This window comes from Triturus cristatus, chromosome 4_1 (assembly GCF_964204655.1).
Source record: "Triturus cristatus chromosome 4_1, aTriCri1.1, whole genome shotgun sequence".
Lineage (NCBI taxonomy): Eukaryota > Metazoa > Chordata > Amphibia > Caudata > Salamandridae > Triturus > Triturus cristatus.
This window is the reverse complement of record NC_140585.1, coordinates 755,404,713-755,426,818: the sequence shown is the minus strand read 5'-3', so window position 1 is coordinate 755,426,818 and position 22,106 is coordinate 755,404,713. Positions and strand designations below refer to the sequence as shown.

General features: G+C 46.1%; 1 long non-coding RNA gene across 1 annotated transcript in view; it reads right to left on the bottom strand.

The window, feature by feature from the left end:
- Positions 1-13,446: 13,446 nt before the first annotated feature.
- Positions 13,447-22,106, bottom strand: part of LOC146855487 (uncharacterized) — a 152,577-nt gene continuing 143,917 nt past the window's right edge. The window contains exon 3 of the long non-coding RNA XR_014981331.1: positions 13,447-14,410. This is a non-coding gene — a long non-coding RNA (uncharacterized LOC146855487). The remainder of the gene's footprint in view (positions 14,411-22,106) is intronic.

Here is a 22,106-nt window from a genome sequence, read left to right as displayed (position 1 = left end):
GCAGACAGAGACAGGGGCGTGTCGGTGCCCGGTACTACAGGCGGTGAGTTGAGACCCGTTGCGGCGGCGCTGGTACGAAGCTCGGGGTGGCGGTGTTGTCTCCCAATCTAAAGCGCATACATCCGTCCCACAACTGAGTCGCGCGGGGGACAGGGCCCCGCAGTGACCCGAAATGGCGATCCTCTGAGGGTGTAGCGGTGTGAGGAATGGTGAGGGGGCGCCTTCCGGTGGGCCCCAGGCATATTGTGGCCGGCTGCCCTGCGGCGTGGTTGCTTCTCCCCCACTCCCGAACCGTCCCGACGCCGGAGCCCTGCCCCATTGCCTGGATCCCTGAGGAGTGGGAAGCCCACTTTCCTCAGTTGCTGTTCCCTGCCTCTGAGAAGCGTCACACTAAGACGCTGCTCCTGACGCCCATCGCAACATACGTTTGGGCCCTCTCATCAACACCTGCCACCTCTGCTTGCATGGCATAAGTACACTACACATCTGTTGCCTATTCTTCGGATTGTGGCCCTTCCCGCGGCGTACTCCTTACAGTCCCCCGAACTGAGACGCGGGGCGCGGTGGGAACGCTCAGCCCTATTGGCCAGTCTACAACTTCACCGCAACACAACGCCATGGCATGGGCCGCAAAGACCCCAAACAGAAAACGTTGCCCTTCGAAAAGCTTGCGGACAAAACTGCTGAAGAACCCACTACAATGGCAGAGAGTGCACATGGTGTACAACGCGAAGATGACCTCCCTGCGCTATCGGCGTCGATGCTTCAGGAAATGAGGGCGGGCTTCAAGGCACTAGATGGGCGGTTTGGCACATTGGACAAGAGCCTGGAAGAAATGGGGACCAAGATTCAAGCGCAAGACCGACGTCTGGACATAGCCGATGCCCGCATTTTGGACATTGAGGACGGCATGGCACAGTCTCTACAACGCCTGGAGAGAACCGAATGCATCCTTAAGGAGGTAGCTGTAAAGAATGAAGATCTTGAGGCACGCAGCCGGCGCAATACCCTTCGTATCCTAGGGGTCCCAGAGACTACAACTGCAGGCAGGATGGACATATTTGTAGAGACATTGCTATCTGAAATTTTTGGTAAAGAATCATTCACCCAGGGATTTGTAATAGATGGTGCACACCGTTCCCTCAGACTTCAGCCGAACCCTGGTTGTCCCCCACGACCCATCATTGCCCGGGTCATAAATTTCCGAGACCAGGATTCAGTATTGTGCCTTGCCAGAGAACGAGGGGACACTATATGGCAGGGCTCTAAACTTTTCTTCTACCCTGATTTCACAGCAATGGTACAGGAGGCCCGCCGGAAATTCAATGGGGTGAAGGTCACCCTGAGGAACCTGGGTCTCAAATATGGTATGCTATACCCCGCCAGGTTGAAAGTTGACATCAGAGGCCGGGCTCGCATCTTTGACACTCCTACAGAAGTGCATGAGTTCTGCCACACTTACAAGCAAAACAACACTAGGACAGGGTCAGGGAGCCGGGGGCATTCTCCTCCGTACAGTGGCTCTGACGCAAGTGCTGAACTATTCTCCAACTCTGGTACTAGTTAACATAGCGGTATTATCTCGTCCTTCCAATTGCGTAAAGACTCTGGGATAATGTACATTACTTCTCCATATTGTTTCAAATAGTCGGCTGCCTGACGTGGTGTTGCCACCCCTCAAGGTGTACACCATGGGTTTGAACATGTCTTTGCGAAAGTGCCCTTCTAGGGGTTCTACATTATAATGTAAAGTTGATTAGTACTTCAAGTTATTTGTTCTCTTGGGGTATTGCCTCACTTGGATTGGGGTGAGGCTGGGTGGCGGGAGGGGGGGGCAATTTCACATCGTAAAACCTTTCCAGTTATGCATTGCAATGGTCACTGTCGATGTTTTTTCTGTTTTATTTCTATCTCCTTAAGTTTTACATACTGAGCATTTCTTATGGCACAGTTAGGTAACACCACAGGTCCCTCTATATTGTCCTTAATGTTTGGAATGTGAGGGGGCTGAATGACACCCGCAAACGACAGCAGGTTGTGAACTATATGACGCGACACAATGTAGACATCGCTTATCTACAGAAAACACATCTGCCTAAATCAGACACAGCCCGTTTTGCTGCGAGTAGGGGAGCGCATAGATACTTTGCGAACTATAGTAATTATGCCTGAGGTGTAGCCATTCTTATACATAAAAGGGTCCCCTTCAGTCTCAGTTCCGTGGTAGGAAATACAGAGGGCTGATTCATTATTGTCACAGGCACGCTTATGGGACACTATATGGCATTGATTTGTGTATACAGTCCGAACACTGATTCTCCTGACTTTTTTCACTCCCTACATGCACAACTAGCGAGGTTGGAACCTAGTTATCTCCTGGTTGGGGGGACTTTAACTTACTATTGAACCCAAGCTTAGACAGCACATCCACATCCCCGGATACTAAACCACGTGCGCATCGTGCACTACTAGACCTCTGTGAACAGCTCTACTTGCTAGACATCTGGCGCAAACGCAACCCTACATCCAAAGAATACACACACTATTCGGACCAACATAATACATGGACCAGGCTTGATTTCTGGCTAGCCTCCCCTGGAGTTGCCAGTTGGTTCCGATCTCAAGTGGCACCACCGTGAACGTATTCGGACCACGCCCCAGGACAACTACACTTGAATGTTCCTCATCCTGAGGGCTTCGAACGACAGTGGCGATTTCCTAGTCGGGCCCTTTATGATGACCTTTTTAATGCAGAGGTACGCGAAGCCATCGAAGACTACTTTTCCATTAACACTGGTTCCGTGGACACGTGGGTGGTCTTATGGGAGGGCTTTAAGGCATACATACAAGGTGTTTGCATCGCCAAACATGCCTGGGTACTTAAAGACTTGCGTAACACGCTAGCACGCATTGAACGCGAACTCATGGTTTTAGATGCTGCAGCATTACACACCCCTGACCCAGACACAGAGGGCAAAGGGTTGTCTTTACTTGTTGAGTTTCGGGAGACAGCAGACAGGGAACTGTTATATTTAGGCAAATACCAGTCTGCCAGACGGTATGGAGAAGCTTAGCGACCCAGATGGGTACTGGTGCAGATGCTCCGCCCCCCGTACAGCAGGTCTTACGTTACTGAAATCCGATCGTCCATGAATCAAACGTTATCCTCCACCTCGTCCATCCGCAATGAGTTTTTGGACTATTTGACAACCCTTTATTCCTCCAAACTAGGAAGCAATCATACAGCCCAAGAGGACTATTTGTCAAAAATAGCGCTGGTATATTTAGAAAAGCACATGCAGGACTTCCTAGTTGAACCCATATCGGAGGCCAATGTACTGGGCGCGATAGAGGCTCTCAAAGGTTCCTCGGCCCCCGGGTTAGACGGCTTTAACGGAGACTTCTATAAGGCCTACAAAGACTTACTCGTATCACAGTTAATTGAGGTATATGCTGAAGCACTTGAACGACAAGTACTGCCTCCCACCTTAAGAGAGGCGGTCATTATCCTTCTTCCCAAACCCGGCAAAGACGTATCTCTTTGTAGCTCCTACAGGCCCCTATCACTGCTAAATTTAGATTACAAAATATTGGCTAAAATTATCGCAAACCGTTTATCCCAGTTAATGGAGTTCATCATATCCCCAGCCCAATCGGGATTAGTCCCTCATCGCTCCACCTCTTTAAATCTTAGAACATTATTTGCTGTAATACACAGAATCAACCCGAAGGTACCAGCTGCCGATATCCTATTGGATGTTTAGACTCTTTAGAATGGCCTTTCTTCCTTTCGATCATACGCCGAATGGACATGCCCATGGGCTTCATAGCCACAACAGCGCTATTGTACTGCAGACCACTAGCTAGACTCTGGGTGAACGGCACCCTCTCTCGGCCCTTCTCCCTATCCTGTGGCATGCCTCTGTCTCCCCTTTTGTTTATTTTGGCCATGGATCCACTGATCCGCCACTTTCAAGAACGGCACTTACACAGAGACTTGCAGTTTAACACTGGCCCTTTACTGGTCTCCTTATATGTGTACGACACGATTCTCTACATTCGGGACCCTCAGGTGAACCTAGAACCACTCATCAGAGAAATACTTCTATTTGGGCGGTTTTCCGGATTAGGCATTAATTGGCACAAGTCTGTTATATTCCCATTAACGACGAGCATGGTTCAATGGGATTGCGGCTTCCCCCTGGACTGGTGAACGGACTCCGTAAAATATTTGGGCATACACATTCACCTAGACACCGCACAAATCCTTAGTCTAAACTATGGACGTGCAATCTGTGCTTTAGAAGGCCAGGTTGTGCGCTGGCTACGTCTGCCATTATCGATAGCGAGCAGGATTGCACTACTTAAAATGGTGGTGCTTCCCAAATTCTTGTACCTTTTTAATAGTATCATCGTACCCCTTACAAACAATTTTTTTTACGTTACACATACACCTCGTAAGACTGCTGTGGGGAGGGAAGAGGGCACGAGTCCGCTGGCAGGTGCTTACTCTGCCTTATGAGAGGGGGAGAGACGGTGTTCCAGATTTTCAACTATATTATTTAGTCGCTCAATGCTGCTACGCACATGCATGGTTCCACCCCGATGCCAGAATCCCATTCCTGCGACCCGAAGCAGATTTTGTCTTGCCCGACGGACTGACCACAGTACTGCCAAAGGGTGTTCCTAGGAATCCACATGACATCCAAACCGTCTCCTCCACCATGTGGGCATGGAATAAATTACGGAGACTAGTTGGTGCCACCGCACTATACTCTTCCACCCTACCTCTCCCCAAACCCTCGTGATTACCAATCACAAGGGAAAAATTAGTGTACCGCAGGTTGGGCAAATTCAACATTGAGAAAATAGGGGACCTCTACCCGGCTGAACACATTTTCTCGATTACTGAGGATGCCCGTTTCCAAGTACACACCTTCATGGACGCCTTTGTGTTGGGGCGACTTTGCTCTGCTCTCCCGAAGCAGATTTTGTCTTGCCCGACGGACTGACCACAGTACTGCCAAAGGGCGTTCCTAGGAATCCACATAACATCCAAACCGTCTCCTCCACCATGTGGGCATGGAATAAATTACGGAGACTAGTTGGTGCCACCGCACTATACTCTTCCACCCTACCTCTCCCCAACCCCTCGTGATTACCAATCACAAGGGAAAAATTAGTGTACCGCATGTTGGGCAAATTCAACATTGAGAAAATAGGGGACCTCTACCCGGCTGAACACATTTTCTCGATTAATGAGGATGCCCGTTTCCAGGTACACACCTTCATGGACGCCTTTGTGTTGGGGCGACTTTGCTCTGCTCTACGCGCCACACTAACTACCTATCCGATCGAGCCTGACTCCTTTGCCCCACTCACAGTGGTCATTGAAAATGAGACAAGTACACACCTTATCTCTAAACTATACAAGATATGCGCTAATACCAGACAGGTTGACAATGAGGGCATTCGCAACGCATGGGGGCGGGACCTGGGCCTCACCATATCAGATGAACAATGGGCGAAATGCTGTGCAGTCACAAAGGAAGTCTCCCTGAATAGCAGGCATAAACTGCTACATTTCAAATTCCTACGACTTATTTACCACACCCCCCTCATGGCACACAGGATAGATCCTTCTAGACCTCACAGTTGCCAGAAATGCTCCTCATCCCACGCAGACTTTGCGCACCTCACATGGACCTGCCCTAAATTACAATCATATTGGGAGCAGATACAAACCACACTGGGTAACATAATTAACCTCACACTGGTTCCCACGCCGGAAGTAGCACTACTGGGCTACACGGTCAACTTCCCTAACAAAGTGAGGAGATTTGCATCTGTTGGTTTATTACTGGACAAAAGAGAGATAGCTTTACTGTGGGGACGCAGGGCCACTCCCACACTAAAGAGATGGTTGCGCAGTTTAGCGTACTGCAATGTGCCTAGATCATCACGCCCTAAAGACATATGGGGCCCATGCAGGGACTATGTAGCCGCATTGAGACAGCCGTCCAATTCCCAATTAGAAAATGGTATTGTTCCGGAAGGTGTGGGTTGATGGGAACTATCCTTCAGATGTCTGCTGACCCACGCAGGACATTGACTCCTAGATATAGTGGCACCCTACACCAGCTAGCATATATGATTAAAGCACACAAATTCAGGTAACGAAACATTTCCGAGCCATGTGGGGACAGGACATTAGGACAAATAAGAAGTAAATACATTTTGAGAATGTATATTTTTGATATATGAATACCTGCAGATATGTTTGCATTGCTATATTTAAATATTAAAGACTGCTGTTTATTGGTAAGATACATGTATGACGGTGTACCATTGCATATATTTGGTTTATATATGTCAAACCTGGACAAAACAAAGTTTTTAAAAGAAGCGTGATTGCCTGACAAGCTGACCTGACTAGAAATTGCTAAATGTGCATAAAATATATTTTCCAGACCTTTACATGAACATGTGTTTTTTCATAGTGAATAATAGTTGCATGAATGTTTGCATCTAATGCTGCAAATGCTTCCTCTAATACAATGATCGCTGCTAATAAGGAAATAAGTTTGATATATAGAATGGTAGAGATGAAAATTCCCTCATGACAAAGTAGTTTTGAGTGAGAAATATAATACATAACCTCTCCAACTTCTCTACGGATTAAATCCGCACTATCCAGGAAGCTTTCTTTTCCTGCGACAATTATACTGGGGCAGCTCTTGTGTCATCACCTGCTGACCCCAATCATTCCTTGCATGCTTTTAGGCCTGTGGACCTGCTTGATTCCCTTAAAATCCATAAGGGTCTGAAGTCGGGCTCGCCCTCGGACCCTTGCCCTGCTAGACTTCTGGCAGCAGCAGCAAAGATTATTAACACCGAAGTGAATGGTATCATCAATTTGTCCCTTCAGGAAGCTTGTGTCTCAGAGGCCTGGAAGCAGGCCAAGATATTGCCTCTTTTAAAAAATCCGTCGCTTGATCCCCTTAGCCCAGGGAATTACCGTCCCATCTCTCTCCTGCCTGGTCTGGCTAAGGTGGATGAGAAGGTGGTGAATAAACAACTCACTGAGTTTGTTGAGAAGGATGGCCTTCTGCATCCGGCCCAGTCAGGGTTTAGCCTCCCATAGTACCGAATCTGCCCTGGTGGAGGTCTTGGAGGCCATTCGGGAGTCTCTGGATGCTGGCGGGAGGGCAGGATTAATTTTGCTTGACCTGTCGGCGGCCTTCGACACGGTCCCACATTCACTGCTCCTCATGCGACTTGCCAAGATCGGTGTGTCAGGCACTGTTCGGAGCTGGCTTAGGTCTTTCTTGGAAGGACGGGTCCAGCAGATCTGGCTTCCACCGTCCTCTTCCACTACCCAGTCAGTGACTACGGGAGTCCCCCAGGGGTCCTCCCTTAGCCCCCTTCTTTTGACATTTATGTTACACCGCTGGGATATCTGGCTGAGGGTCTGTGGGCTAAGGTTATGGCTTACGCTGATGACACTTATGTTATCTTCAAATGGGATAAAAACGCGGACGCAGTCTGTTCTGTTCAACATTGTCTGACTTCCAGCTTTAAATGGCTGACTGCCGCACAACTCTAGTGCAATGAAGAGAAGTCGGAGATTCTCCTCTTCGGAAAATTTCCTCCCAATTTTAGGGAATCTCTCTGGCCACCTGAGTTCCCCCTGCCCACATCTACAGGGAAGCCCGCCAAGAATCTGGGGATGTGGTTTGATGAGAGCCTTTCCTTCTCGACTCATAATAAGAAGTTGGCCGCCAAGTGTTTTGGTCTTCTTAAAACCCTAAGGAAGATTCTCCCTCTCCTACCCAAGGCAGCAAAAGAAACGGTTATTTGCGCCCTTATTCTGTCTCGACTTGACTACGTCAATGCTCTTTATATTGGCATTCCGGGCTATCTGTTGAAAAAGCTCCAGGTTGTCCCAAATGCGGCTGACAGACTTCTTCTTGGCATTTCCTCCAGGAATAGCGTGAGACTTCACTTACGATCACTACACTAGCTTCCCGTGGCCAAAAGGCTCAAATTCAAATCCTTAGTTAAGGCCCATCGTACTCTTCATGGCCTCGGCCCTACCTACTTGCAAAAATGCTTCTCCTTCTATGCTCCATCAAGACATTTGAGCTCTATGTCCCAATGCCTCGCCCAGGTACCTCGCTTCAAATACCAGAGGCTAGAAGGCAGCTCTCTTGCTTGGAAAGCTGCTGTTGCTTGGATCGCCCTTCCCTTTGACCTTCTAAATATTCAGGACCCAGTGGTTTTCAAGGAAAACCTGAAAACACACCTCTTTGTTTAATGTCACACTTCACCCCTCATTGCTTTGGGCCGGGACACTCTTGAGTATTCAATTCAATTCAATAGTTCTTTATTCGGTGGTTAAAAATCATCATAAAAGAATACACATATATACAGTTAAAACAGTATTAAATCAGTATACAGAACATTGAATGAATCTATGTACATACAAATAATTCATTAACCCCTTCAGTGCCCGCCCCTTTCCCCGCCCTGTGCCGGCCGTTTCATTAGCGGGCGGGGTTTATGACGAGCTGGTCTCGTCATGGGCACAGCGCAACCGCGGCCCATGACGAGACCAGCTCGTCATAGGCATTGAAGAGGTTAATCACAGGAAATCCTTATTGGTAGCTTGCTAAAACTAACAAGTTGTCGAGTCTACAGTGTTCATAATTAATGCTGGCCTCTAGTTACCCTGAGTCTGAGTGCAAATTTCAAGAAACTTATCACCGCACATAATGTTAACGGGTCACTAGCCCTTTGTAGAAAGGTCAGTGCCTCTTTGGCTCGAGTGAACCTTGCCTTTTTCAGAATATCTTTTAAGAATCTACGTCTTGGGATGGTGTATATAGGACATAAAAGTACAAAATGAAGGGTGTACTGCGGAGACCTATTGTCGCAGCCGCAGGCACCCTTCTGCTCAATTGAATTACTAAAACCAGCTGGATCAGCTAACAAATAAGGTAAAAAATTGAGCCTAAAACGTGACATTAAAAACCTCTCTTGGGCATTGTAGAGGACACAAAGATACGGTTCCATCCCTGCAGTGGTTTCAAGCCTACTGTAAATACTCACTGTAGGTTTGCTCCCTTCTATTGTAATCCTGCCCGATACTCTTGATTCCATGAAAATTCTCTTCAGGTTAAGCTTATCCTGAGCAGTGATCAGTGAGGGGTTTAAGTACAGCTCTTGGTAACCCATACTTTCCAGGCTAGTCTTAACATAATTGATCCATGGGAAATTCAGATGTTTATCTCTACCAAGGCAATCTTGTATAATCAACCTACTCAGTGCTGCTTCAGGGTTCGTCCATATTTTAAGCCAAGCCAGGATTGGTCTAAACTTGATCAGATCCTCTAAGTAGGGTCTTCCTAGTTCTTTGTGGACTATGAGAGCTGGTGTGCAATTAGGGACTTTCAATACTGAACGAAGTATTTTGTTTTCTTCCCTTTGTAGTCCATCAAGATTTATAAATCCCCATACTTCTGAGCCGTACATGGTTTTTGGACAACACATTGAGCCATAAAAGTTAATTGTTTGTTCCGGACACCAGCGGCCAACTCTACTCCCGTAACCAGAAATGGCCCCAGATGATGCCACCAATTTACCACACCTTTCCTGCACGAGGGGTGTGAATTTTAGTGACTCATCAAAGAGCACACCTAGATACGAGAATGTTTGCACCCTTTCTAGTGTGTGGGTGCCAATTCTGTAAGTGGAGCCAATCCGTGGCTTGTGGCCTGCTGTCATTACATATGATTTTTTTAGATTGACAGACAGGTCTATCGCCTCCATAAATTTGACGAACCCATCAATAAGGATCTGCAGACTTTTAGGGGTTCGTGCCAGGAGAACCGCATCATCTGCGTACAACAGCACTGGGATGTTACGTGTCCCTACCCTTGGACAATCTGTATTTAGATTATTAAGAGATTGTTCCAAAATATTAATATATATGTTCCAAAATATTAATATATAACGAAAACAAAAAAGGAGCTAAAATACATCCCTGCCTCACGCCACTTGTACAGCTGAAGGATTCTGTCAGTCCCCCATCCTTGTTATAACGTACCCTGGCAGAGGTTTCTCTATGCAGTTCCCTCAGTATGCAGATTATCCCTGGGTTGATTCCGAGTTGGTTCATCATTACCCATAGCTTATTCCTATTGACATGGTCAAACGCAGCGGCCAAGTCCATGAACCCCAGATACATGGCTTCGTTGCTGGTTTTGGTGTACTTTGCTACCAGCATGTATAGGTTCAGGCATTGATCGCTGGTGGACCTACCGGTCCGGAAACCGTACTGGGCATCTGAAATGATGTTTTTATCCTCGGCCCACTCGGTCAGTCGATTCAGGTTTACTCTTTCCAGGATTTTGGCTGTAACATCTATCAAGGAGATAAGGCGGTAGCATTGAGGGTCATCTTTGTTGCCTTTTTTACAAATGGGTACAATAATGGCCGTTGACCAAGACCGAGGCAGACCGACCATAATGGCCGCGTTTAATACTCTAGTTATAATAGGGGCCCATAAATCCACGTGACTCAGGAACAGGTCTGGGGGGATCCCATCTGGGCCCGGGGCTTTGTTTTTGGTAAGTCCCTCAATGCCCATTCTAATCTCTTCCAGGGAGAATACCACCCACTTTCTCTCTATGTTCATCCCCCTCTCCTTTATCGTATCCTCCTCCCCGTGGTTATACAGGCCCTCAAAGTGAGCAATCCACTGTTCCGGGAGGATGTTTGTTGCGACCTCAGGGGCGTTGTTATCTTGAAAACAAGGGGAATTTATTAATCTCCAGAATTCTGTGATATCCCTTTTTTCAGAGGCGTCCCTCAAGGCCGCCCATGCTTCCCCCTGCAGTGTAACTTTCCTTCTTTTTAGCTCCTTCCTATATATTGACCTGCATATTTTGACTTCTACTTGATCCCTAGGTGTACCGCTCAGGGCTATGTTTAGGTCCTTCAGAGCGTTTGTACAACCCCCATCAAACCATTTCGGTGAATTAGAATGAGTTTTCTTAGGGGCCTTGGCCAACAATAACCCATCCACCAAGCTAGTTATTTGTCCAAACACATTTATTAGGCGAGCCCCTACCACAAAGAGGTCTAAACACTCGTCAATGAGTGACTTGCCTCTTTCCATCTAACCCCATCTAATTTTGCCCACTTGAGTCTTCTGCCCTGGGCTGTCACATATTCAATGGTGCCCTCAACAGGCTTGTTCTTTTGCTTGCCCTGATACGGAAGCTCCATAACCAGAGGGTTATGGTCGCTATATGGACTCCACTCGATTCCTACTTTGATGATCCGATTTTTTAGGCCTCTCGAGACAAAAATATGATCTATGTAGGACGAGCACCCTCTCCCTTTAAAAGTAGGGGGGAGTGTGCCATCCGGTCCCAGTGGGATCATATCGACTGTATGCTCGAGGTCATGAGAGTGGATGAGCTTACCCAATTCGATACCACTTGGGGAGTGGCTGAAATGGGGGCCTTTTTCTATTGGGCATTTTGACCAGTTAACACTGATCGGAAACAACCACGGACATAAGTGACAGTTCAAATCACCCATTACTAGTATCGAGGGGGCCAAAGCACCATGGGCGGGAGCTAGTTCTTGTTTCAGCTTAGCGTCTAGTTCCCTCATAGTAGTGGAGTCATTTTCCGGGAGACTGGTATTATACACATTGAACAAAACAAGACCCAACCCTTTGTTCCTGAACCTCAGGGCCTGGATGTTCCATGCGAACCAGTCCACGTTAGACCATTTACCTTCTATATTTAGGTCAATGTATATTATCAAACCACCCTTGGCCCTACCTGAGGAGGTTTTTTGTGCGGGCGTGAAAAAACATTTATAACCAGCTATTTGGAGGTGGGTGTTATCCAATGCCCAGGTTTCTTGTAGGCAAATTATATGGAAAAGGGCCATATACTGACGCCAATCCTTGTTGTCAAATTTCCCTGCAATACCTGCTATATTCCACGATATAATTTTCAGGCCCTCTTTCTCAATAGTAACGGGCCCTACCCCTGCCATGCCTTAAGTGATGTTAGCCCGCCCCCCTTTCTTCCTGGAGGATAGTTTCTGCAGATCACTGTCCTGCTGTCTTGGTTCTGGGGCTATGATTCCTGTCCCTAAGGGTGTTTGTGAACAACCCCCAGCGAGAGGGTCTGGGGCTCCTGTGGTCCTTGCTAGGGTCCTGCGCCCACCCCCCCCTGATGATGACTGTCCATCTTCTTTGGTCAGGCAATGTATGGGTAAGGTTCCTTCTATCGAATCTACCCGATCAGGTTTTGTCTGATCCGTGTCAGCCTGCGCTAGAGGGGAATGTGAAATGGATAGTCAGTCAATCTCCTCTAGTGACCTTAGTGGGGTGAACCTGTTTGCCCAACATGGGTGTCCTCCTTCCCAAATCCCTGTCACTTGTCGTGAACAATTTGGGCCTCTATTTGAACTAGGATTTCGTCCCTCCACACATCTCCATACAGTGTGCTGTCCCTCTTTTGGTGCCTGCTGCCTCAAATAGAAGTAGCTAAGTGACAATGGCCTTATGCCCGTCGTGCATCCAGGTGGTCCCTGACTTAAAATATGCTCAACCACCCTCCTGTCCCTAAAATTAGCAATAATGCAGTTTCCTTCGATGTTTTTAGGTCTAATCCCTATCCAATTCACTCGTCTAACCAGGAGAATTTCCCCATCCTGGTTATTAGATATTGGTCTGTTTTGAGTCAGCCAATAAATGAGTTTATTTTTTAACTCCTGGTGTGATTCTTTCTGGGCCTCTTTTAATTCTGGGACCCCAGCAAAAACAACGACCAACGGGCACGCCTCAGGAGGAAGGTTTATGGTAGGGAGTCTCTTGTGTATTAAAGTAGACCTATCTTCATGGTTTACTGCATTTGATATGGGGTCAGCAGGGGGTTGGGACTGTTTGTCCAACTTCTGTTTACCTGGACCATTGTTAGGATGCAGTCAACTCTCACTAGGGTTGTGATTACTGAGCGCTTGTCCATGGGGAGCCGGGGCATCATGGATCTGTGCAGATGTTATTTGTACGTTCCTACTATCACTGAAGTTATTCGCCCTTTGAATTACTGGATTAGTCTCTAGGGTACTAGTGGAATTGCTTAGAACCCCTAGTGAGCTACCTTTTGTCTCCCTGTTCTTTAATTCACTTAAAATTTTGTCCAGCCTACTTGTCACCGGCTTCAGCTGGTTTATGATCAGTATTTCTATCTGGGCCTGTAGGTCTAACATGATCTTGGTTAACCAGATTGGAGGATCTGCTTGAAAAGATGTCTGTGTAGCTCGCTCAATCCCACTAATATTTCTACTAGGTGGATTAGAGTAGGTGATTAAGCTGTTTGTATTCTTACGCTTTTTTTGAGCGCATTTCTTCTTTTTGTATAGAGTAGCACATTTGGTGGGGCCTAGATCCTCCTTATTCCTAGTGATAATGGGTTGGGCACATGAGATATCCCTCTCACTGGTTTCTGAGGGACTAGGGGGTGAGATTAACACAACCTCCTGCTCCTGATCTTGAATTGTTAAAAGAGGATCAGGATCTGGGGTTAAGGACAGGCGCCTCTCTGTGCGCTCGATTTCGCTCGACACGGCCCCTAGCGCTCTTTTGAGCATGCGATCAATGGCAGCAGGCTGCATAATAACAGGGAATACAGAGCTAATGTCATCTTTGTGTGCCAGAGAAGCCTCGGAAGTACTACGCTTAGCTCTTGTCGAGCGTGTCACTGTTTTGCCTGTCATACTTCCCCCTACTGCTAATCAATACCTGTACAACTATCGTGGGTAGTTTTATTCACCCTCCCCCTGCCACACATTCACTACGCCCCACGTGAGATAATAACGTGTTAAACCCCTCCGCCCCATATCACGGCTTTCACATATAACAGACCCAGCATGAATATCTTATCAGATGGTGGAGTCTCGGATGAATGGAATGATGTCTATCCTCTATAACCCCAGTGTCACAACCAGCATTACTCACATATAGGTGACCAGAGAGTGCTAGCAAGAGGGGTGGCCCGGCCCGGCCTCTTGTGGCCCCTGACGGCCACAGACGGCCCGCCCTCTGCCCGGGCTCAGCCCGGCGCCGCACGCGCGCGTCCCGTGACGCGGAGGGAGCCGCTGTTTATGAAGCGCCTCCGGGCGCGCTGCTGGCCGGAAGGAAGGCAGGTGAGGAGCAAAGGATGACGGGAGCTGTAGTCCCCCCCAACTGCGGCCAGCGATGGAGAGTGGCGGCGAGGGAGACACACAGCGTCAGCGTCCCGTGTGCGGTCCGGTGGTCTGCGCCTGGTGAGTCCGCTGCCTGTGTCCAGAAGAAGTGCCCACTCTTGAGTATCTGTGCACACTACAAATAAAAGTAACATAACATAACATATTAGTGTGTGCTCCTAGACTATGTTACCACTCTTTCGATACGAGGTGTGATTCTCATTCCATGAGAACACCGCAAGATGATTAACTGGCTGAAGAAGGTAGAAGACACCAATCTGCAAAAATGATAAAAATGTGTTGTCTCTATTAGTGAGTGTTCCTAGTCTAGGTTACCACTCTTTCCTCATATACTTCCATTATCCATTTACCCAGGCCCAGACCCTTATGCTCTGTTGCTCTGACACTCTACTGAGTTTCTAGCACCTCTCTTTCTGAAAAGTTCTACTTTTATAAAAATGTTATCTATTTAGCTCACTTTGATACAAAAGCTTTATGCTTATTTCTCTCACTCTCTCAAACTTGTTCTCTTTATGGGTTCTAACTGACTCCATATTCTCCTCATTCTTCGAATAGGGATTCTTTCCTTTATGAAACAAGCTTTAATGAATTTATTATATTATTTGATTAACTATTATTGATTTTGAGTTATGTTATATATTGATGATTGAGAAAAATATGAATTACCTTATGACTTGCAATAAAGATGAACTTCTAAAAGATGTAATTAATAAAACACTTTAACTCATAGCAAACTCTCATTATAATTTTATATGAGACAAATAGCTCTTGATCTTCTGTAAAACAATTGCAAAGGTTCATTGAATCGAAATAAGACCAGAGAAAGTAGGCATTATCCCTGATGGAGGGAAACAGAAATATTTTAATTTAAAACAAATCTCTGCTCTGCACCCGTAACTGTTCAAATAAGCTAGGACCAGTCAGGTGGTTTGGGTGGAAACCAGCGCACCTTCAGAGACTCAAAGAATGTAAAAGAGATGATGGTGCCTAATCTGAGACTTGGATGGATGGTGGGTTGCATGATTGAAAGGAGAGGATGAGAGTTGTGGAGGCCAAGGATTTTTATGTCCCTAGCCTGGTAACGGTGACCAAGTGACTCAAGGAAGAGTGCTCTCCCCACCTAGGCAATACCTGCCAGTCTTGACAGAAAAATATCCAGAGAAACTTGCAATGTTTGTTGACAAGTGGTTAGTGAACATGGTTAACAAAAGGCTGCAGCAGCATGGCTTTAAGCCAAAGGCAGAAAAGAACTCACAAGAGTTTGGTTCTAAGCGGGAGGGTACATGCCAGGGCAAATACCAAGGGACCATGGGAGAGCACGAGCAAAAAGGGAATTGGGTTCCAAGTCAGGAACACAAGGAAAATATAGAACAGGAAAACATTTCCAAGAACAAAGTGATCATTTGTTAGAAGTGTCACGAGGAGAGGCCTTACAAACGGGACTGTCAGGTCAACCAGCCTTTATCAACTACACCTTTCCTAGCAAGTGTATTGACTATGGGTTAAGAGATGTGAGTGCCCCTGTTGCACTCTAGTAGCAATGGATCTCTTTGGCATGGTTACATATGCTTTTACGCACATTTATCTAAATACCATGGTGTTTTTGATGGAATCTAGTATCAATTAGAGTAAGGTTGATGCCCTGAAGGATGAAGGGGCACATAGGGCTGTTGTTGAGAGGAAGTATCTCTCTGGAGCCAGTGGCACAGACTTGGTAGCCAGTGGAGATGACTGGGGTAGGCAATTGCCTGGGTTGAAGAGCAAATTAATGCAAGACAGTCATGGTCGATGAAGGGTTGAGAGTGAAGCAAGCTGTCGGATGTCTCTTGCACAATTACTTATGTTGCCCAGGGGCGGTGTCTTCATTAGGACTCTGGGACTGCGCCTCTCTGAAATTCTTACACATTTACATCAAAAAGAATTTAAATAGATCACTTTATCTAGAGATGCAATTGTATATTTAAATTAATTGATGTGTTTAAGTCTGGGCTGTCTGTCCTAGTCTGCTTGCCCCGCCTTACTCTGAAGCAGGAGACAGAAGTCAGGAGGTAAATCAACTTTTTGCACTGTGATGCACGACGCAGCTCTTACCTCTCTAAAGCCCTTCATTGCCATTGTGGCCTATGGTGGTATCCACTGTAGGCCAGTAATGCTATCAGCATCATTGTTTTGGGTGTTCAGGTCTGAATCCCTGCATGATGCCATACGGCCATGATTCACAGGCATAGATCCCACCCATTTCCCATTCGTTACACGTAGGAGTGTATGCAAGCACCTCAGTGCTTTGTCCTCAGTAATGGTAAGTGTTTTAATACAAATCTTGTGTTATGCATATTGTGCTGAGAACTCTCGTCACGCTAACCTCCCCCACTGTCACCCATGCCACTGGAATCAAGCTATCCTGGCTGAAGAGGGGTGACAGCCCGAAACCGGTCCTAGGATGCTTGTTTCCAGTCCAGGGAGGACCTGGCTTGGCAGTTCGGGCTGGACTGTTCCCATGAGGCACAGGGTCAAGACTGATTTGCATATGGCTGGGTCCAAACTGGAATGGCATGGTGAGCAAACAAACGATGGATTTAGGCCCAGATCTCTGTACTGGGGTGAATGTATGACATTGTTCTGCATTCTGGCTATCAACTGTTGGTTTTGCCTTTTAGAAGTGAAGCTGCTGTATTTGTTCAACCGCGAAATTCATCCAAAAGATGAGCATAGTTCTTCTTCCCTTCCAAAGCTGATCCAAATATCAGAGTCAGGGGCAAAGTGAGAAATATGTGCTTGCAGTAATAACAGTTTTCTGCTGTATGGCATTAAAACTGGTCCTGTCTTTATGCCCTTAACATTAATGCCAAAAACATGGATTGATTTACAAACAATCAATGTTAAAACATTATGGTAATGCATGTCAGCGATTTGGTTCCTCTTTTGTTTCAGATGTCTTACTTAATCTTGCACTCTACAACGGAGCTAGCTATTTGATCATGTTGTGTTTCTCTATTTTTTTCGTGCATCTTATTACTCTTGCGTAGTCTGGGCTGTCTGTCCTAGTCTGCTTGCCCCGCCTTACTCTGAAGCAGGAGATGGAAGTCGGGAGGTAAATCAACTTTCTGCACTGTGATGCACGACGCAGCTCTTACCTTTCTAAAGCCCTTCATTGCTATTGTGGCCTATGGTGGTATCCACTATAGACCATTAATGCTATCAGCATCATGGTTTTGGGGTTCGGAGTCTGCATTCCTGCATGATGCCATACGTCCATGATTCACAGGCATAGATCGCACCCATTTCCCATTCGTTACACGTAGGAGTGTATGCAAGCACCTCAGTGCTTTGTCCTCGGTAATGGCAAGTGTTTTAATACTAATCTTGTGTTATGCATATTGTGCTGAGAACCCTCGTCACGCTAACCTCCCCCACTGTCACCCCCCAGACCCTGGCTGAAGGTCGCTGGCCCTTTTAGGAGTAAAGATGCTGCATTTGTTCAACCGCGAAATTCATCGAAAAGATGAGCATAGTTCTTCTTCCCTGTCAAAGTTGATCCAAATATCAGAGTCATGGGCAAAGTTTTCTGCTGTATGGCGTTAAAACTGGCCCTGTCTTCGTGCCCTTAATATTAGTGCCAAAAACATAGATTGTTTTAAGAAAAAATAAATGTTGAAACATTATGGTAATGCATGTCAGCGATTTGGTTCCTCTCTTGTTTCAGATGTTTTACTTAATCTTGCACTCCCAAAGGGAGCTAGCATTTGATCATGTTCTATTTCTGTATTTTTTTCGGGCATCTTTTTACGCTTGCATAGTCCATACTTGTAGTTGTGCAAGGTGTTTATGAGGGACTTTGATTGAGAGCGTTGGCGCTGAGGCTGAAGGCAAAGTGCTTGTCAGTGGGTTGGCGGCTCTGCCGAGCACACAGAACAATGGTCATGTATTCCAGTCGCAATTGGAATTCCGTGCAAATGAGTGTGAAAGGGGTACTCAGATGTCAAAATATTTACAAGGCAAAAGGAAATAAAGTATTTAAATGTGTGTGAGTGCAATGTATGTTTGTGGGATGATGAAATGAGGGTGATAAGAGGAAGTGCATTGGGGAAGAGTGAAAAGGGGATGCTGAAGCGGAAAGAGAGTAGATTAAATTATTCAGATGGATGAAATGTGCAGAGAAAAAGAGCATACATATCCAACATAAAGCACACATAGCTAAATGATTGTCGTTAGTCATTTATCTTACACAGCTTACAACCACTCACAAAGACAATTGTACTGACAGGTTTTAGGTGTATATCAGTTATTGTGTTATATATCTGGGTGCAGTAACATCTCAGAAACCAAAATAGCAGTCAGGTGGTACACTATGGAAAACACACAAATGTATTTACATGTTCCCTTTTAGAGAGCCCCCACTTTCTTCATCCCACTTAAATAACTGTCTGCGCATATTTCTATTTGACTAATTGCAGCCAGCAGCGCTGGGTGATTCCCAAAGTGTGGTTAGAGCATTGTTTTCAAAAGATGATTCTGCATGTAGTAGTGCAAGACACTGAACAAGCACACACTTTAAAGGGCCTGAAGTTGTTGCGCTGTACAATTTGCACATTAAAGTAACTATTAAACATATTAATCCAGTGATATATGGAGCAGTTTTTAACGTGTTTCATATTTTAAAACTATATGTTCCCACTGCTTTATAAAACTGATTTCTCACTAACTGCATTTGCTTTCAAATACATCATTAGTCAATCATTTTACATTTTTTCTTGAAATACATTGTGGGCCTTATTAATGAGAAGTGTTGCATTGTCTAGATACGTCACTTCGTAAATATGGAGCAATGTGGTGCACTATTTACGCCGCCACAGTATGACAAAAAGTGATGCAATGGCGGTGTAAATGTGATGCAAGGGCTCATAAATAGTCCCCTAGCTGTTTTGACCAGTGCAAACGCTGCACTTGAGTCTCAGTCTCAGGAAGAGACTAGGACCATCCAAAATGTGCAAGAACCAGAATCAGGTAGTAAATGGATCAGCATAGACTCTGTGAAGGGATAGGCCATGTTTCCCATCACCCTTGCTGTAAAGGGAGAGGAGAATGAGATACCAAAAGAGGATCAGGTGTTGGGTTTTGGGTTACTGCCAGTGCTGTAGGGCTGTTAGTAGCTGGAGGACCTACCTGGGCGAAATCTAGCCTTGCACAAATGTTGGGGCTTATTCAGAAAGGGCCTCTGCACTTCTGTCGGAGGCCCCTTGGTTGTGGCAGGGTACCCGCCCTCTGGCAGGACCTCCGCAATGGGTAAATGCAGAACGAAGGTCCTGCCATGAGTGCGGGACCACAGCCACGAGTGCTAGCCCCCCGCCACGACTGTGGGGCATCGCCCACAAATGCGGAGGCCTTTTGTGAATCAGGTCCAGAGTGTCTTACACTTGGTTGGGAGGCATTATGGGGACTGAGAGGGTGGACTGCATTAGAGAAATGCTAGGAATCCTGAACCAGGAGCATCCAAGACGCTCAAGGTTCCCCTACTGCACAGGAGCTTTCTGTTGTCACTGGCCCATGAGGCATACGAAAGGCCCAGGATAGGTGGGGCTCTTTGTTCTACTGGCCAGGGATGCATAGAGGCATGTACAAGATCTGCTGTAGGATTTGTCCTACTTGTCAGTGGAGTGGTAAGTCAGGAGGTTAGACCAAGTGACAGTGATAGTCGTAGGTTTTCCATTTGAATGGGTTGGAATTGATATTGTCAATCAGTTTCTCCCCCTTTTCAGTGTCAGGCAACAAATATATCTTTGTTGTGGTGGACCATGCTTCAGGTATCCAGAGGTTAGACCTCTAATGAGCATGTCTAAAAAAGTGGCAACTAAGGTTCTTTTAGGGATCTCTTCTAGTGTGTGATTTCCTACAAGGAAACCAATTTAATCTCTTCATATCAGGGAGAGAAGTGAAAGCAAGCTGGTGTGACATACCTCTTTTCCACTCTGTACCAGCCACAAACTAATGTGTGAGTGGTGAGGTTTAACAAGGGGTATCACTACTTCTTCACGGTGTACCACCCACAACCAATCAGTTAGTGGAGAGGTTTAACATGGCCCTTAAGTGCAGTTTGGGAACCATAGTAAAGAATTTGAAAAGGAAGTGGGATCTTCTCCTGGCATGTTTCTCCACAAAAGGGGATGGTCTTCAGTCCCTTTGAACTTCTGTTTGGGCACCCAAACTGTAGCTCACTCACCTTATTCAGAGATGGGTGGAAAGGACCTTCAGAGTCACCACGGGAGGCTGTAGTGCACTATGTGATTAGACTCAGGAAGTTGAGGGAGCAAGACATGAGTCAGGCATAAAAAGCCTTCAAACAAGCCAAAAGCTGATAAAGGAATGGTCTGATTAGAAACTGACTGGGTTCTAAGAGGATGAGAAGATGTTGGTTCGCAAGCCCATTTGTCCATGAGCTTTAAAGATAAGAGGTGTGGGTTATAAAAAAAAGTGTAAAGAAGGTATATGAGGTAAATTACTTGGTGGCCTCAGGTGCCATAATGGAGCGAAAGAGTGTGTTCCATGTGAACTAGCTTAACCCATACCTTGTGAGAACTTTCACAGTAGGCACCATGGCGTTAGCAAAGGAGATTGAGTAAAATAGTGCGCCACTTCCTGAACTACTGGATGAGGATGGAAAGGATGGTCCGTGGCTGGATTATAAATGCCCCCTGAACTAACGCTTGAGCAGCAGTTAGAGTGCAGAGTGGTGCTGGGTGATTTTACCATCTCTTTTCGTTGCCTTTTGTGTTGAGATCTGTATGTGTACATTACAGACGTATAGATGATAACTTGCCAGTGAAGGGAAAGGTATATAGGATGTCTGACTGAGTCCGGGAGAGTATCCAGGTAGATGTTGCCAAGATATTGGACTTGGAAGTGATTGAGGAATCCTGTGGCCCTTAAACCAGTTCAGTGGAATTGGTATTAAAGCAAAGAACCAACGCCTTGTGTTTTATAATGACTCATGGGCCCTCAATAAGGTGACCAAGACCAATGCACACACGATTTCCAGAGTTGATGAGCTAGTGGACCAGCTGGGTGCTGTTCACTACTTGAGATCTTTTGATCTGACCAGGACTTATTAGCGGATCACATTAGCACCAATTTGCATGGAGAAGACTGCAATCACTATGCCAGAAAAATTGGACCTGTTTAGGGTCATGTCTTTTGGGCTTACAAATGCTCCTGTCACTTTTCAGTTACCAAGACTTAGGTGAGACACTTCTTAGGAGGAATCACTGTCGACTATTGAAACTTTGGGATAATAAGTGTACCCTTGACTGCCCTGACATTCAAGAAGCAGTCTATGAAGGTGATTTGGACTGTAGAGTTTCAGAAAGACTTTGAGGAACTGAAGGCAGTACCCGTACTGAAGGAAAGTGACTATGATCAGCCCTTCATTGTACAGATTAGAACCTCAGCTAACAGAGTTAGAGCAGTACTGGCTCAACTCAAGATAAGGGAAAAGAGCATCTAGTGTAATTTGTCAGATGTAGACTTCTTCATAGGGAACTGAACTGGGTGGTCATTGAAGTGAATGTTTTGCAATAGTGTGCACTTTGTGGAGGTTCTGGTCTTATCTGTTTTGCTCAAATGTTTGTTGGTGAGACATATCACAAATCACTTAAGTGGTTGAAGACAATAAAGGGTGAGAATCCCAAATGGCTAAGATGGTCTATCTCATTACACAGCTGAGATTTTTCAGTGAATCATAGGAATGCATATGGATTTTCCTAGCAGTTTTGCAGATCAGACGACTGGTCTTGTCCAGCACTGGAATAAGGATCCTT